A 17343-nucleotide genomic window follows, 5' to 3' on the forward strand; every position below is an offset into this window, starting at 1 on the left:
TCCTTCTTGCAGACCAAGATGACCAGGTGACAGCAAATACGGCAATTTTTTTGGCTGGGGCAATTAGAATTAGATCTGCCATCTGACTAACTTGTGGAATGCCTAGTAAAGAAAGCCAACTCGTTCATATGTTTTATTTGCGGTCAAGGACAGTTATTCTTTTATTTGTATAGTTGTAAACTTTCAGAATGCATTTTGTATAGCCAACTATCCAGCTATATCTGCATTTTATTGTATTTCATTCCTTTGCTATGGCTTGTTGCTGACGCAAATAAAGATTTTATCAATCATCTACCTATCATCTATCTCTATCTATCATCTATCTCTCTATCTCTCATCATCATCATCATCTATCTATCTATCTAATCTATCTATATCTATCTATCTATCATCTATCTATCTATCATCTATCTAATCTATCATCTATCTATCTATCATCTATATCTATCATTTATCTGTCTATCTATTGACCATACAGATGATCTTGTGCTGAGAATCAGTGGCATCTCCATAGGATCTCTGCCCAGAAACCCAGCACCAATCAGAGCAGACAACCCACATGTGGCTTGAGCACCAAGTTGTCTTCAGCCTAATTTCTTTTGGAGTTGGAGAATCTTGGGGAAAGGAGGTAGCAGAGAAAGGCAGTGCTCAGCCTACCACTGGCTTCAGCCCTGCCCATCATGTCAAGTGGCCTCCATCAGATTATCATTGTGTGAATGTGGCCCTTGACAGAAAAGGGTCCCCCACTCCTTGGGTATTTTAACAAATAGCCTGACCAGGTACAAGGCTGCTGCCTGTGCTTCTCCCTCTTCACGACCTTTCTCTCTCTATCTCTCTCATATATATATATATATAAAACAGGGACAGATTCTAAAGATTTTAGAGGTATTTGTTCCGTTAATTCCCTGCTGGTTCGTTCTTTGCCCACTTCATGCTGGTTCCCTGATCTATTATAGTCAACTTACCTTTAAAATAGCCTTTTCTTTTAAAAAATAGTTTTTAAATATTTGGCAGAAGTCTCTCTGTGTCTGTCTCTGTAGCACTTCATGAAATACAAATGAATCTCTATCAGCAAAAGAGATTCCTGTGAACATTTATCAATTGAGATCACTGGGCTAATCAAATATGAAGGCGAATACTCCACCCCAGAATGCAGACAGAGGCTCGTTCTCAGTAGGGGTAGGCATGTCACAAGCAGCTTGTCCCAATTAAAAGGATTCTGCTACCACAAAATTCCAGGATTTGGAAAAAAAAAGATTAGGGATGAGCAGATTTCCTTACACCATTTCCTAATTGTTTTGTGGGTGCTCTTTGGACAGTGCTCCCTTCCTTCTGTACAGTGCTCCCCTCCCCTGAAGGCTTTCTGATAACAATTTAACAAACAAACAGATTTTTGAACTGATGCACATGTAATTTGCTGTAGTTCTCAGTTCTTTGGGGAGGGGTCGCTAGTGATGAAGAAAAATGACCTCCCCAATTCATGGCTTTGCTGGCTGAGGCTGAAGAGTGCAAAAGCACCTGAAGGGCGCTTTGCACCAGATTGGCAAAGTTTGTGCTAGGTGGCAGTGAATGGGAGAGGGTATTTAGGTGCTCAGGAAGGTCTCGCTTTTAAGTTTGCAGAATCTTACCATTTGGTGGAGCAGCAGTATGGCAGACTCCACCCACCCCTTTTGCGTGTCGAGGTCCCCAAGCCACCCCCCAAATAACTCACAACGCACACTTAATTTTTGTTTAAGGTTTTTGGCATAATTTTGGCCACAACTTTATTTAAATACAAAACCGTGAGTGGTTGTTTAGGCATTGGTTAAGACTATCTGTCCCCCCGCCTGGGGACAGAACTGACTTCCGGGCACCACCGAAAGACAGTGCGGGGGAAAGCAAGTCGGGGAGAAATGGAGCTGAGTCACAGACCCTCAATTCTCATCCGCATGCTCCCCGAAGGCTTGCCGGCCCTAGTCCCATTCCAGGGATTGGACGAAAAGATGGCAAGCCCCAGGATTCCTTTAACGGAATTCCCTTTCCGCAGCAACCATGGAGGGGCAGGCCCAGCCTATCCTAACCCCTCCTCCACCAATTTATAACCAATGCCTAACCGCCAATCGAGCCCTTTACGCTCGCCGCCAACCACTCACAATCCCAACCCAACCTTCAACCTTGCAGTTACTGCATCCAGCCAAACATCATTCCCCAGTACAGAGAGATGTACTCCATCATTGCGGTAAAGGGCCAGAGCCTTGAAGGTAATATCCGGGCAGGAAATAACCAATCCACCCAAATCCGCCACCTTCTTACACACTGCTGAGTTAATGCGCTTCCTGGCCCTTTCAGCAGCCTCAGGTCGAGAAATGCCGTGCCAATCGCGCCTTTGCAGCAAATTGTGACCAAAATATTTTAACTGTGGGTATTAAGGTCACCAATTCCCCCAAGTCTCCCTGAATCGTGGAGCACAAAGTAAAGCAATCATAAGTTGCCACATCGTTCTCCCCCAGCTGAACCACAATTGCCATGGGGGGGGCCATCCGAAAGCACCCTCTGCTTAATTAGCGGGATGAATTCGCTCCACTGCATTCTGTGCCTGGACATCCACAACACCTGCACATGCTGCGGGAGGCCAAGACCCAGTCCCCTTCCAGATTGCCTAGCTCTGATGCCAGCCCAGTAAACGATGCTGTGCCCCACAATCCAGATGCGGACTGGAGCTAGAAACATGGGCAGGAAGGCCGAGATGGCGCCCCCAGTCCAGACTCGTCAGGGTGCTTGCCAGCTCAGTGCATGATGCTGCGGCCGACAATCCAAATGCGCACAGCTGCTCCTATGAAAAAAAGGAATAACAGACAGGCATCAGCACAGGCATCACTGGCGATGCTTCCTGACATAACCTTTGTCAGCGTCAGACTTCCAATGACCCGTATTCACAATCCTGTCTACTAACAGGCCCCAGTGCGCAGCCTTTGCAGCAGCACCTATTTGGAAGGAATGAGGCGTGTTCAGCGGTAGGCAAGCCGCAGGCTGCAATAACTGGCGCACGACGTGAGCAATTAGATGCCTGTTGAACCGGAACCCATTTCTGTGCACTAGGATCGAGCCAGCCCCCAGGGGAACGAAAAGCCAAATATTTCCGGTATCCAATAACAGGGCAAGGGCCCACCTCACCTGTGACTGGAAGCCTGATGGTGGCAACCCTGCTCACTAGGTCTGACTTACGAGCTCCAGACACTTATGACAAGCTCCAAAGCAGATAAGGAAAAGTCCTGAGGCAATAAGCCTCCAAACTCAGCCCCGTGCTGGCTCCAACACAATTTCCCCAACCCTCAGTACACCAAAATTACAATGGAATACTGAAATAAGTCTCGTCTTGATCTTGAACCAGCTGACAAGTCTTAACTTGTTGCGGATACTGCATAGGTCAAAGATTGACCGGCTTCCTGCCTGCTGTCCTGTGAAGGTTGGAGCCTATTCCAACCTTCCGAGACCCTGCGCACGACACACTTTTAGAAGGGTCTCTGAAAAATTAAAGCTTTACTCTAGCAGACATTGCAGCGGACTGAATTCTGATAGTTTTAACACTGCATCCGATCTGCAGCAGGTGGGCGAATTACTGCAGGTCCTGCTCAGAGGATGGGGGCAGGTTCCTCTGAATGGCCGAGGACTGCCAGCTAAATTTTAAGAAATCAGTCCAGGCCTTCTCATAAGACCTGAAAGCGGATGGGGAAACGTAAGCTACTACTCCTCATAATTATTAATTGTTGCCAAGTGCCACAGGAGCTCCAGAAAATCCGGCTATAGCTGGGCGTCCAGAGCCCAGGATCTGAAGCTCTCGAACTGAAAAAACGATAGATAGAACGACAGCAAAAACATTAGATGATCCCGAAATAAAGCGAGCAGAAACGCAATATTAAACCTTAAGCAGTGCAAAGACTCTGCCAGAGCATGAGGACCGTTTTGCCAGGACTCTCACACTGCCTGGTTATCAGACCAAGACAGACCCGACAGCCCCTAAACTCCTCAGTCCAGATGTGCGCTGACACTACAATGGGGAAAACTCGAGAAAAGTTAGGTTACATGTGATTGCCTTGCCCTGCCAGGCTCAAGGCCACTGTACATGATGATGAAGGGACCCCGGGCCATGAGACCACCTGGCCAAGCAGGAATGGAAGGGGCAGCCTGGAGCAACCACCCTGCATGCAAAATTTAACTGACCTAGGAATGATAGGATCTGACAAAGCAACACTTGCTTCAGAGGAAGTATTACAAGAATAACATCCTTCAAGGCAAACAGCTTTTCCACAGGCAAGCAGATGTTTGAGCAACGGTATCCAGCTAGCCCCCAAATACGTTAAAAGGGGCAGTAGGACCCACTGTCCTCCACTGCCAACAGAACACCCAGCTCCTCAGGGAATAAAGGGGCATCTAGTAAGCTAAGCAGAGGCTGGTGTCACATGAACCAGCCAGTTAAATAATCCACATAACGATACCCCCAGTTAAACGAGTCTTGACTCACAATGTTCAATCCAGAAAGGCGCTAAAGGACTCAAGTGCTGCACAGCCTATTGAGCAACCCACTTGCATCGCCTTATCAATATAAGGACCATGCAATTAAAGCCTAACTACTTAAAATCTTGAGGGTGAACCGGCAGCAGCCTAACAGCCGATTCAATATCGCATAATGCCAACAAGGCACCTCCTCCAATTTGTTGGTAAGCTCAACTGCCTGATCCAAAGATGCATATTTCACAGAACAATTCCGGAGGGATAGCATCATTCACTGAGGTGCCTTTGGGATGCGATAAATATGGATCAGATAGAATTATATGGGGCTTATATGGGGCTTTCTTAGGGACGATCCCCAAAGGGGATAAATGAAAATCGGGACTAGAAGGAGTATCAAGGGGATCCCACCATATGTCCCAATTCAAGCTGCTTCCTAACCTTCTTTCTGGCTACCACAGGTAGCTCTCTAACTGGCTTTTGAGTTGCTGTATTCTGAGCCACTGGCTGAAAAGCCAGAGGAATCCCAAACCTTGGGAAAAAACCCTTCCCACAAACACAAAGCTACTGACCCATCTAGATAACCTTTTAGTCAGACTTTCAAGGGAGATATTTTTATGGAAATATGGATATTTTTATGGAAATATGGGCGAGAGGTATTGAGTTATTGCTTGCCAGCGCCCGCTTGGGCAAGATGCCCTGCCTTGTGTTGCCACCATGATGTGTAAATTTACAGGGCCAACACTGGCCAGAAACCCTAAAGAAATCCCAACAAAGCTGCCACCGGGCCAGCTTCCTGCATACCAGCTTCAGGTTCTATTGCTCAGGGAATTTCCATTTGAAATGTGGAGCTGCGCAAGTGGTCCACATGTCCCCGTCCCTGCGATCCTAGCGAGCTGAGGGGATGATGGCAGCCCTGCGTCTAACATTCCCATCATAGTGACTTACCACTTATAGAATAGTGGGGTTGGAAGGGACTCCGAGGATCATCTAGTCCACTCTCCCACAATATCATCATCATCATCATAATCTATTTGTACCCCGCCCATCTGGCTGGGCTTCCCCAGCCACTCTGGGCAGCTTCCAACAAAATATTAAAATACAGTAATGCATCAAACAGTAAAAGCTTCCCTAAACAGGGCTGCCTTAGATGTCTTCTAAAAGTCTGGTAGTAGACATCTGGTGGGATGGTGTACCACAGGGCAGGTGCCACTTCCGAGAAGGCCCTCCACCTGGTTCCCTGTAACTTGGCTTCTCACAGTGAGGGAACCACCAGAAAGGCCCTCGGCGCTGGACCTCAGTGTCCGGGTAGAGTGATGAGGGAGCATGCAGCTGTCCCATACAGGGACCAATCCTGCAACCTAGGCATTACCGGCACCATACGCTGACCAGCTGAGCTATCCAGGGTGATCCCTAAAGACCTGGAACAGCCTCACCCTGACCCCTGGAGAGGTCCAAGGTGATGTCTGAATCATCATCAGAGCCCAGTGATGATTTACCTGCAAGGAGGTGTAAGCATCATCCCTGCTCCGCTTTTTCCTGCCTCTGAAGACGCTTCCTTCTGGAAGCAGGCACCTGGGGCATCAACAAGTCATCCTCTGCAGCAGAGGCAAGCTCTGGAGGCATCTGCAAATGCCCTGTCATAGTCTGCAAAAAGAAAAAACCTAAACAATGTGAGGAACAGGTGAAACCAATGCCTTGTGCACCACATGGGGACGCTATTCAGGCCAGAAACGCTGCCAGAGGCCATCAAATTCTAGGGCCAAGCGGGCCAAGCCCTAGGATCACCTGCTAGGCCAGACATAAATGTTTCCAATGAGATAACAAACTCGAGGCAGCCCACCGCCTGTCCAGGTACCCCTGCTTGCCCTTTAGAGGGAAGCACCTCCTCAAGAAACCCAAAGTTCTTTTTGGGAGCAATATCACAAATGGGCCAAACTACCCAGCAACAAATTAGTCCAAAAGGAGCAGCTTGTTTTGCTTTGTTGTAACAATGGCTAAGTGGGGGATATGAACCCTGTCTCCCAGGTCCTAGTCCTGTACTCTAGCCACTAAGCCACAATGGCTCGTCTCTAAAATGGCAGTCGCCACTATCAGGGAAAAACAAACTTGAAGAAAATAAACTTGTTCAGAAACAGCATAGTTAAAGAGCATACAAAGAGTGCTCATTGGAGGCACAGAGAGCCTCTGGCTCCACTCTGTCTGCCTAAGATATACATTAGCAACAAGTGAGCCTGCAAACAAACAGATACATTCTTAATAGAGAGAATGAGTCACATGTCACAGAAACTTAACAATTTACTGTACTGCTAACTGTAGCAGGCTTAGGCTTGAATGATATGTGCAGGCCGTGCAGGCCTCCCTGCTTCTGCTCTCTGCCTTTTTTGTCTCATTGCAATATTAAAGGAACTCAAAATAGTGCTCCCGCCCAAGGCTAGATTAAAATTTGGCCAACGGCACTGCACACACCCAAAATAAAGCCAACCTATGGGGATACTATAAATGAAAGTGATTCCAGGTAAGCTGGGAACAGCCCTGACTAGCCCCACAATTAAACAGGCGAAAATGGGGAAAACCTTTTTGCAAAAGAAAGCCCCTAATGGGGGCTCTCTCCCTATTGGGAAAGGCAAGCCAAGGAGGATTATGCACAGGCAGCGCTCACAGGTACAGGGAGAATCTTCCCAAAGGGCAAGGTAAGGGGTGGGGTGGGAAATCAAACAGAAAAAAGGGGGGGAATTAAATTAACTAAGGGACTAGAAAAGATTAAAAAGAAGGGGAAAATAAAGAAATGTAACCAGACAATGAGACAATGAGAAGATCGCTCCACTGTCCTCCAGACGGTCCAAGTGCTCCAGGTGATCCGTTGCACACAGCAAAGAGAAAGCTCCAGGCTGCGTGCAGAGTATTTAAACATTTTACCCCTCCCACCAAAATTGCAACATAACTTTTACCCCAGCAACCCAGTGAACCAATCACTGCCCCAGGCCATCTTTAGAGGCCCTGCCTGGTAACCGAGGGGTGGCTCACCAGACCCCACCGCAACACGTGCTCTCCATGAAGGAGAACACGCTTTAAAAAACAAAACAATGATCGGTAGTCACTTCCTTACTTCCCTGCTGGGCCCAAATACACGAATTCTTGTAAACTGCAGGCGGCAGGGGATGGTGGCCATTTTTCTTGTTTTGACCATCATTTTCCCCATTTTGCCTGGACCTTTTCAGGGGAAACTAGTGACTACTGCTTGATGGCCTCTAAAAGAAAATTGCCACAGACAAAAGTGATGGAGCAAAAGTAATTTTCATATAGGGATTTTCATACTGTTGCTTCCACAGGTGCCCTGTATCATTCAATAAAATCTCCATTCCAATACCCCCTTCCCTGAGAACATTTTTTTTATTATTGTGAACACATTCATTAAAACAAGGTGTGTGGGGGTGGGGTGGGGAGAGAATCTCGATACAAATTGCAGAATTTCATAAAGAATTTTGTTCTGTACTGTGGTTTAATCAAATATGAAGGGGAGTAAGCAAAATGGATTAAGATGCAATGAGATGACTGCTTTATTGGTAGGCTGGTGGCTGGGTTGCATGGCACATATATGTTTCTGTACATCAGTAACCAGCAGAGGGGGTGAGGATACCTGAACTAAACACCACAGCAAACAGTCATGCTCAGTAGATTGCACAAAGTCTGGAAATTAAAAAAAAGAAAAATGGCTAATGCATTTGTGTTGCTCCACAAACAATATCATATAATTCAGAACCTCCAAAACTTTGGGTATTTTGGTGAAAAGATTGTAATATGCATGTAATAAAGACATAATCTACATGGAAAAGTTATTAAGATGAATAAAGGACTATCCGGATCGAACTGGATAGAACTGATTAATTAATGCAGTAAAATGAGTGATGTCTGGATTTATCCGGAATTTTGGACTCGTGCGGAGCTTGATGTATGGGTACCCTCAAAAAAATTTAAAATTTGGCTGTATAATTCGGAACCAATGTGATTTGAATAATGTGATGTGATTGGCCTGTTAATAAAAATTATTATTTTTTTTTTAAAAAAGGAAAAGTTATTAAGATGCGTATCTAAAGGCCAAGCTAGGTGAGATGTTGGGAGATCCGTGGTCAAATTTCACATGGCAAGCCGGAGTTAAAAACAGGCATGGGGTGCAGAACAGAATCAGATCAGAGCTACAAAACTGGGGAGATTAACACTTCTCCCATATTTCCCCCCTCCCAAATCTACTGTATTTCTAGGAGCTGATATTTTCCCTAAAGAGTAAAACATACAGGTACCATATAACACCAGTTATTAGGGCTGTGTATGGACTCTCTCTACCTGAATTGTGGCCCTGATTTGTAAATCTGAATCAGACCTAATCAGTTCAATCCAGACTCGTCTGATCCAACTCAGATCTAAACTGCAATCCTCAAATCCCATTGACAGGACTGAAGTTCAGGGACCTCAAATAAGACCTTCTAGAGTGTGGCAGATGACAGAAGCAAAGTGCATTCTGGTGCTTCCACAGTGGGAAGGTAGTTGGCCAGGTGTGTAGATGTTTAGAGATGTTTGTTTTATTAATTTTACTTTAGAAATATACCGTCCATCTCTACAACCAGCTGGTGCTCATTCACAAGTAAACGTGTCCAGCGTCAGGGCAGGAGCAGCAAATAGCATCTCATTCCTATAGCCACAATGGTCTCATGATTTGAGTGAGTTTTTTAAAATAAGAAATGCTCAGAGTACTTCTTTTAAAAAATCAGACTCACCACAGGTTAGGTCAGAAGGACAATCTAGGAGGCTTGTAGTTCCTCTCTATCTACTCTCTCCCATACAGACACACCAGCCTTTGGAGCAAGCTAAGTTTAGCTCCCATCACTTCCAACACCTTACTTGTAGTTTTACTCTAACAGAAGGATGAGGAAACTATGCCCCGCTCCCACCAGTTGTTCCTGGACTCCAGTTTCCATAAGACTTAGCTGCATAGGCTAAAGTCAGGAATGATGGGAGCTGGACAAAGTTGTCCTTCTCAGTTCTAACATATTAGTCATGTAGAAACAGCTTTAAAGCACAGAATGGTGGCAATAGGGTCGAGGACAGAGGGAGGAGATAAATGTTAACTGTGTGCTTTACAACTGAAGTTCTAATAATGCACATGACCCACTAGGGTTGGGGAGAGAGAGAGAGAGAGAGAGAGAGAGAGAGAGAAAGAGAGAGAGAGATTCAAAAATAGAACAACTTGAGTGGGTGATCTTTAAACACTCTCTCAACAGTCCCGAATTCGGCAGGATTTCTCATGGCTATTTTTGTAAAGAAAAAGATGTGGCGAGTTCTAGTCATGAGAGACCATTACACTATGCCAACTGTTGCTATGCCAACAGCCATCTTATCCCAGGAATCCTTGGGAGTCCAGAAAGGGGGTAGCTCCATCTACACCATTTGTCATCCTTTATCAAAGTGTCCGTTGTTATCTGCGATACGCACTAGCTAAGAAGCTTCCCTGTTCTTAACAGGTACACTGTATAATAACTGGTGGAGAGAGACATGCATGCAACAGATAACTGATCAACCTCTCATTCCTGTTTCTCAAAATGTATTGGTTGTTGAAGAATTTCAGATCCAAACTTTAAAACTGATTAGTTTGTCAGTCAAAGAGTTACAGTTCCTTCGGAAAGTAAAGGTTTACAGCAATCAACATCTGAGCATGTGCAAAGATGGCACTAAATGATGCTGAAAAGTACAGAACACACACGAGCAAAAACTAGAGATTGACTTGTAATCAATTTTGGTTTGAATTGATGAAAATATTTAAATTCATTAGAGAAGTGGGCTCAGCACACATCCGAGAATTTTTTAACATAACAGATTCAACCTGTGGACTGACCAATTTCAAATTTCAGCAACATCACTAATAGAATTCACATTTTTTTATCTACTGCAGGGGAAAACTAATATTCAATTTATTAGCACTGGAGCTGCTGCCAACAATGTCTAGAAGCCCTGTAAGGTGTAAATTACCTTAGCCAATTCTGGGACAGGATGTGTGTCTGTGAAAATGAATTACTTACAGATCACAAAGGGAACCACCTTTTCGGAATCATTACAGATTGACTAATTATCTGCAAAAATGCAAGGGATGGGTTTGGCACTGTTCACATTTGTTAATATCCACCCAAAATGCTTTTGGCATTCTTTGAATGCGCAGCAGGAAAATCAGTGTGGAACTGGGTCTTGTTGTTAATAAAACTTGAAAAGAGCAGCTTACGGTCTTTGATGAACTATAAATGGCTTTCACTACTCAGGTCTACCACACACTTTTGTAGGAGGAGAACATATGGAAAGAAACAAGGAAATTCAATGCAAAGCTCATGTCCATTCATGTTCTTGAGATTATTAATTAGTGATGAGCTGCAAAGATGCAAAACCTGACCTATTTCATGGACTTCAAAGAATTACAACAGAAGGAATACTCAGGTCAAATATTTATGCTCCTTGCCCATGCAATTCTCTCTTTTGCAGTGAAATTGAAGTTTTGTTATCGACAGGATAAATATATAACATGTATGTTATATGCCTGGCTTCCACATCCGCAAACCTTAATTCTATGATCAGCAAATATTTTCCACCACCACCATGCCATCCCCATAATTAATTACCTGCATAATCAATTTAAGATTCATAAATAGTGACAGCAGCCACGAAATTAAGAGACGTCTGCTTCTTGGGAGGAAAGCAATGACCAACCTAGACAGCATCTTAAAAAGTAGAGACATCACCTTGCCAACAAAGGTCCGTATAGTAAAAGCTATGGTTTTCCCAGTAGTGATGTATGGAAGTGAGAGCTGGACCATAAAGAAGGCTGATCGTCGAAGAATTGATGCTTTTGAATTATGGTGCTGGAGGAGACTCTTGAGAGTCCCATGGACTGCAAGAAGATCAAACCTATCCATTCTTAAGGAAATCAGCCCTGAGTGCTCACTGGAAGGACAGATCGTGAAGCTGAGGCTCCAATACTTTGGCCACCTCATGAGAAGAGAAGACTCCCTGGAAAAGACCCTGATGTTGAGAAAGATGGAGGGCACAAGGAGAAGGGGACGACAGAGGACGAGATGGTTGGATAGTGTCTTCGAAGCTACAAACATGAGTCTGACTAAACTGCGGGAGGCAGTGGAAGACAGAAGTGCCTGGCGTGCTCTGGTCCATGGGGTCACGAAGAGTCGGACACGACTAAACGACTAAACAACAACAAAATAGTGACCATGCTTTGAAAATATACAATTGCTTTTCAAGGGTTCTTCGCTTAATGACACTTGCAGAGTGTGGGGTTTCAATATTGCTTTAAAAAGTGGTTAGGGGTCAACCTAGTACAGGGATGGGGAACCTGTGCCCACCCCATATGTTGTTGTACTCCAGCTCCCATCATCCACAGCCAGCATGGCCAATGGTAAGGGATTATGGGGGTTGCAGTCCAACAATACCTGGAGGGCCACAGGTTCTCCATCCTTGATTAACAGCACCCCAAATGTGTGCTTGCAGGAGTTGCTGCACATGGAAAGGGAAAGGATGTGATGAGTAACTGCATTAGTGCCCCTAGCTCACCCCTTCCTTCCTTCCTTCCTTCCTTCCTTCCTTCCTTCCTTCCTTTCTTCAAATGGTGGTGGTGGGAAATTGGGATACTGAGCACTTTGGAGAAACTGTGGCTGGGTGGTGGTGGTGGTGGACAACTTTGGAGAAGTGCTGTAGATCAGTGGCAGAGCAACTGCTTTGCTTGCAGAAGGTCCCAGGGTCAATCCCTGGCATCAGCAGGTAGCAATGGGAGGGTTGTTTCTCTGAACTCCTGTAGAGCTGCCATCAGTCACTGCAGACAACATTGAGTTACATGGACCAGTCACCTGACTTAGTACAAGGCAGCTTCCTATGTTCTCATGTACAGCTTTCCTAGCTGCAGTCAAATGCATACTCTGAAGCTCCTATTTGCCCCATGGAGCAAATAACAGTTTGAAATGAGTGATGAAACAACTGGAATGTCCATACCCACATTTTTACCCAAACTGTGTGTTTTAAAAATTCAAAGCAGTGTACAGTAATAACATGGCACAGAGTAGAAATGTTAAGAAAAAACCAATCTTGCAATCGCTGTGATCATTAAAATAAACGGAAGTAAATACAGATTCCCTGTATCACATCCAGTTTGGCCCTTAATTTCCTATTGTAGGGTTCATCAGGAAATCCACTGTATGAAGGGCATGGCCCAACTTGATAGAATAATAAATGAATAATATTCATAAATAACAGTACAATGAAATATGAGAAAATAAGTATGTTCTAGGCATGCTTGGTTTGTTCAGATCTCTATTCTGAGCAGCCACAGATAACAGAAGTCAAAGAAATGCAGGGTTTTGATTCCTGACCGTAGAAACATATAAAAATGCACCTTGACATTAGCATAGAAATTAAATATAGTGACAAAAAGCCTCAACTATATCCTCCTTTGATCCCTTTCTTGTTTCTTGTGGTACAAAGAAATTTAATATTTTTTAGCACTGGACAAATGGCCAACATTGTCTAGAAGCCCTGGAAAATCTAAATGGCCTTAGCTGGCTCTAGTACAGGAGATGCATCTATGAAAATTAATTGCCTATGGATCATAAAGTTATGGATCACCAATGTTGTCGTTGTTGTCGTTTAGTCGTTTAGTCGTGTCTGACTCTTCGTGACCCCATGGACCAGAGCACGCCAGGCACTTCTGTCTTCCACTGCCTCCCGCAGTTTAGTCAAACTCATGCTGGTAGCTTCTAGAACACTATCCAACCATCTCGTCCTCTGTCGTCCCCTTCTCCTTGTGCCCTCCATCTTTCCCAACATCAGGGTCTTTTCCAGGGAGTCTTCTCTTCTCATGAGGTGGCCAAAGTATTGGAGCCTCAACTTCAGGATCTGTCCTTCCAGTGAGCACTCAGGGCTGATTTCCTTAAGAATGGATAGGTTTGATCTTCTTGCAGTCCATGGGACTCTCAAGAGTCTCCTCCAGCACCATAATTCAAAAGCATCAATTCTTCGGCAATCAGCCTTCTTTATGGTCCAGCTCTCACTTCCATACATCACTACTGGGAAAACCATAGCTTTTACTATACGGACTTTTGTTGGCAAGGTGATGTCTCTACTTTTTAAGATGCTGTCTAGGTTTGTCATTGCTTTTCTCCCAAGAAGCAGGCGTCTTTTAATTTCGTGACTGCTGTCACCAATGTTAAATATTGGCTAATTAGAGCCCCTCCAGTTGGGTGGTTTTGGGCCGGTGTGTTCTGCAGCATGTCACTGACAGAAAATTAGTGTATTAGTGATGGATTTATAGTATTCATACATCATTCCATGCTATTGGTTCTGTAATGCTTCCCCAATGTTACCGCATTATTGCCATCAGAAGGGCCACTCTTGCACAATAGTTCAACAGAAGTGGAACACACAGAACATTAAAGGATTTCACCAGAAAGCTATAGGGCATGAACCAATTGGAAATGAAGCAGTATGAGCAGAGTGCAATGGTGTGATTCCCAGTGATTCAGAGGCATACTGCCCTTCTGCTAATAGAGGTAGAACACGGTCATCATGGCTTGTAGCCATTCCTAATTTTAACTTCCATGAATTTGTCGAATCCTCTTTTAGAGCAATCCAAGTTGCTTCAACAATTCAGCTGTGCACTGTAAATCCTGCATTAAGACTAGAGGGCACCATTGTTTTCTGAACACCCAATTTGCTTGCAGAGAACTTCCCTCATCATGTTTCCTAGTTTGGTTTACATGCTGCTTTCCCCCCACCTCTGCCCCTCCCTCCCCCTGCCCGCTTTCCTCCATCTGGCATTAGTATTTAAATATCTAAATTGGCATCTGAATGAGTTGAATGATTGCTGGCCACTTTCTATACCTAACAAAACCATTCCTTGACATTTCAAAAAGATGCTTTGCTAACATGCTTCCAAAGATTCTGTAAAAAGAAGAGGGGGGGGGGGGAACCAATTCTGTGAACAGAGGCTAAACACAGCTGAACAAAAAGCATTTGTGTTTGCAAGAAAAGAAGTATTTTCACCTCATATCTGGGGTATGTTAATTGAAAATCTGGAATCAGACTGATTTCCTGTTGAGTACTAAAATGGATTGCAATATGAAACAAGGCTCTTCAATCCGACTACTTCCATACTTTTCTATCCCTCCATTTCCACTGTCATCTATTCATATCTGCCGGGTGATATTTCGGTCTGCATTTAATGGATTAGAGTCCACATTGATCTCAGTTGGAAAATATGAGTCGCTGTTGCTGATCACCCAGTGTTATTGCCAAAGACTACTCCTTTGCTAGTAAAGTCAGCTTCTATTGAAGTCTCTCCCAAACAGTCATCTGTATAAACAATGATATGTGATTCTAAACTTTGAGCACATTTTTTGACCAGCTGTACTAACCATTTTTTATGCAAGTTTTTATTTTATTTTAAGGGCAGTACTACCATGCCATGAAGTCAGACAATGAAGAGATTAATCCTAATTTTTGAAAGACATTGCAGGGGCTGGGCTGCTGATCTGATCAGACACCAGCCATTCTCCATAGGAAAAGGCAGCCAATATCCAGTGTCAGTTGCGGCATTTATTTTATTTTATTTTTCAATGAGATGTGCAGGATGAAGGAGTATGAGATCTTCGGTTTATGTCTTAGATCAGCAGAGGAAGATTGAAGACACTATTGTGGGAAGGAATTAAGTTCCTCAGTGATTTTTTTTTAAGTGTAAAACTCATGAAAAAAACCAACTAAATGATTAATCGGTAGAGAACTTAAATATCTCAAGTAAATATGATACAAACATGTAGTATTGTGGGTGTAAATGTGATGGCCATTTGAAAGATGAAACATATGCAAGTTGTTTCTTTAGTTTATACCTTAACCCAGAATTTGCTTAAATTACAAGCTGATTTGAAGAAAGTACACAGGACTAGGGGAAGAAAATTGTTATTCCTAATAATGTTCTCAACTGGATGTCCACAGTTTTGACTGAATTATTTGTTATTTTGGGGGTGAGGATTTTGATGGTGCTATCCAATTTCCAATGGAAAAGAGGACCGAGAGTTGTCACTTGTGTGGTAGTTAGGCAATTTTACACCCTTGTTTTAGTTGTCTTATTTCCTCACCTTTTTAGATGATAATGCGTAGAATCATAGAATCGTAGAATTGTAGATTGGAAGGGATCCCTGAGAGTCATCTAGTCCAACCCTCTGCAATGGAGGAATCTCAACTAAAGCATCCATGACAGAAGACCATCCAACCTCTGCTTAAAAACCTCCAAAGAAGCAGAGTCCACCAAGGAAGGAGTCCATTCTACTGTCAAAAAACTCTTGCTATCAGTAAGGTTTCCCTGATATTTAGCTGGAATCTCCTTTCTTGTAATTTGAATCCATTGGTTGAGATCCTACCCTCTGGAGCAGGAGAAAACAAACTTGCTCCATCTTTCATGTAACAGCCCTCTAGGTATTTGAAGATGACTATCATATCTCCTCTCAGTTTCCGCTTATCCAGGCTAAACCACTGAGCCTCTTGGACTTGGTGGTTCGAATCTGCATGACGGTGGTGAGCTCCCATTGCTCTGTCCCAGCTTCTAACAGCTCAAAAGCATACCAGTGCAAGTAGATAAATAGGTACCGCTATGGTGGGAAGGTAAACGATGTTTTCATGTGCTCTGGCATTCGTCACAGTGTTCCACTGTGCCAGAAGCGGTTTAGTCATTGAAATATACTCAGAGTCGCAAGGTGATTTCATGCTCTTTATTCAGCTCATAGTGGTGAGGAGGAATGAATGAAAGTCCCCTCAAGGTATCTGCTTTATATACATTATTTACACAATGGGCTGCACATGATTGGCTAATTCCGGAATTCTACTGTAAGCCAATCAGGTTGTGGATTCACTTCTATCTGGAGCATGATTGGGTGGTTCCTGCCAACCAATCATATTGCTGCATTGTTCTAGGACCAATCTGACTGCTGCATTCTGAATCCTATTGTTCTAGGACCAATCAGACTGCTGCAGTTTGGATCCTATTCAACTCAGTACATAACACCCCTCCCCTCTAAGTTCCAGTCCTGCCCGGGAGGTCGCATTCATAGTCCTCGAGGTACGCCGGTGGCCTACGTGTGCGTTGCGGCCTGGGGTGTTCCCTGGTCCGGGGTTCAGGTTCTGGCTCATGTTCCAAGGATGCTGGCTGTGATGGGCCTGTCTGGTCTGGTGCAACCGGCTCGCTCAGTCGTGGTTCTGGTTCCGGTGTCCTTTTGGCTTCGCGGGTCCTCTCTGTATTTACTGATTCTGCCTCTCCTGCTGGCCCCTCCTGCTCTATGGGCCTCACTGCCCCTCTGTTCCCTTGGGACTCCTCTGACCTTTCCTCCTCCTGGTTTTCTCCCGGGAATCGTCGCCGTATCTGGTCGCAGTGGCGGCGCCAGCATTGCCCCCCATCCGTTAGCACCTCGTACGACACGGGACCAGTGACCCTGGTGACTGTGGCGGGTACCCATGCTGGGCCTGCCCCAAAATTCTTTGCGTACACTGGGTCCTGGGCCTCGAAGGTCCGGGGGTTCCTGCCTTCCCCCACCACTACCTCATCCTGAGCTCTATCGGGGTGAAGGCGGTCCAATCTGATTGCAAGGCGCCGACCCATTAGTAGTTCAGCGGGGCTCCGGCCAGTCGTTGAGCTGGGGGTGCTGTGTTGTGCTAGGAGGAATGTGGCAAGGCGGTACTCCCAATCCCCTTGCGTCATGCGGCGAAGGGTGTCCTTGGTGGTCCGCACCATGCGTTCTGCTTGGCCATTGGTGGCAGGGTGGA

At 44.8% G+C, this 17343-nt stretch overlaps 1 long non-coding RNA gene across 1 annotated transcript; it reads right to left on the reverse strand.

The window, feature by feature from the left end:
* Positions 1-1724: 1724 nt before the first annotated feature.
* Positions 1725-7450, reverse strand: LOC310762496. Its single transcript, XR_014548027.1, has 2 exons — positions 5988-7450; positions 1725-2812 (listed from the first exon to the last, which is right to left on the reverse strand). It is a non-coding gene; the product is annotated as an uncharacterized lncRNA (long non-coding RNA).
* Positions 7451-17343: the final 9893 nt, after the last annotated feature.

The sequence above is a fragment of the Podarcis filfolensis genome, assembly GCF_964270895.1.
Source record: "Podarcis filfolensis genome assembly, chromosome: 5".
NCBI lineage: Eukaryota > Metazoa > Chordata > Lepidosauria > Squamata > Lacertidae > Podarcis > Podarcis filfolensis.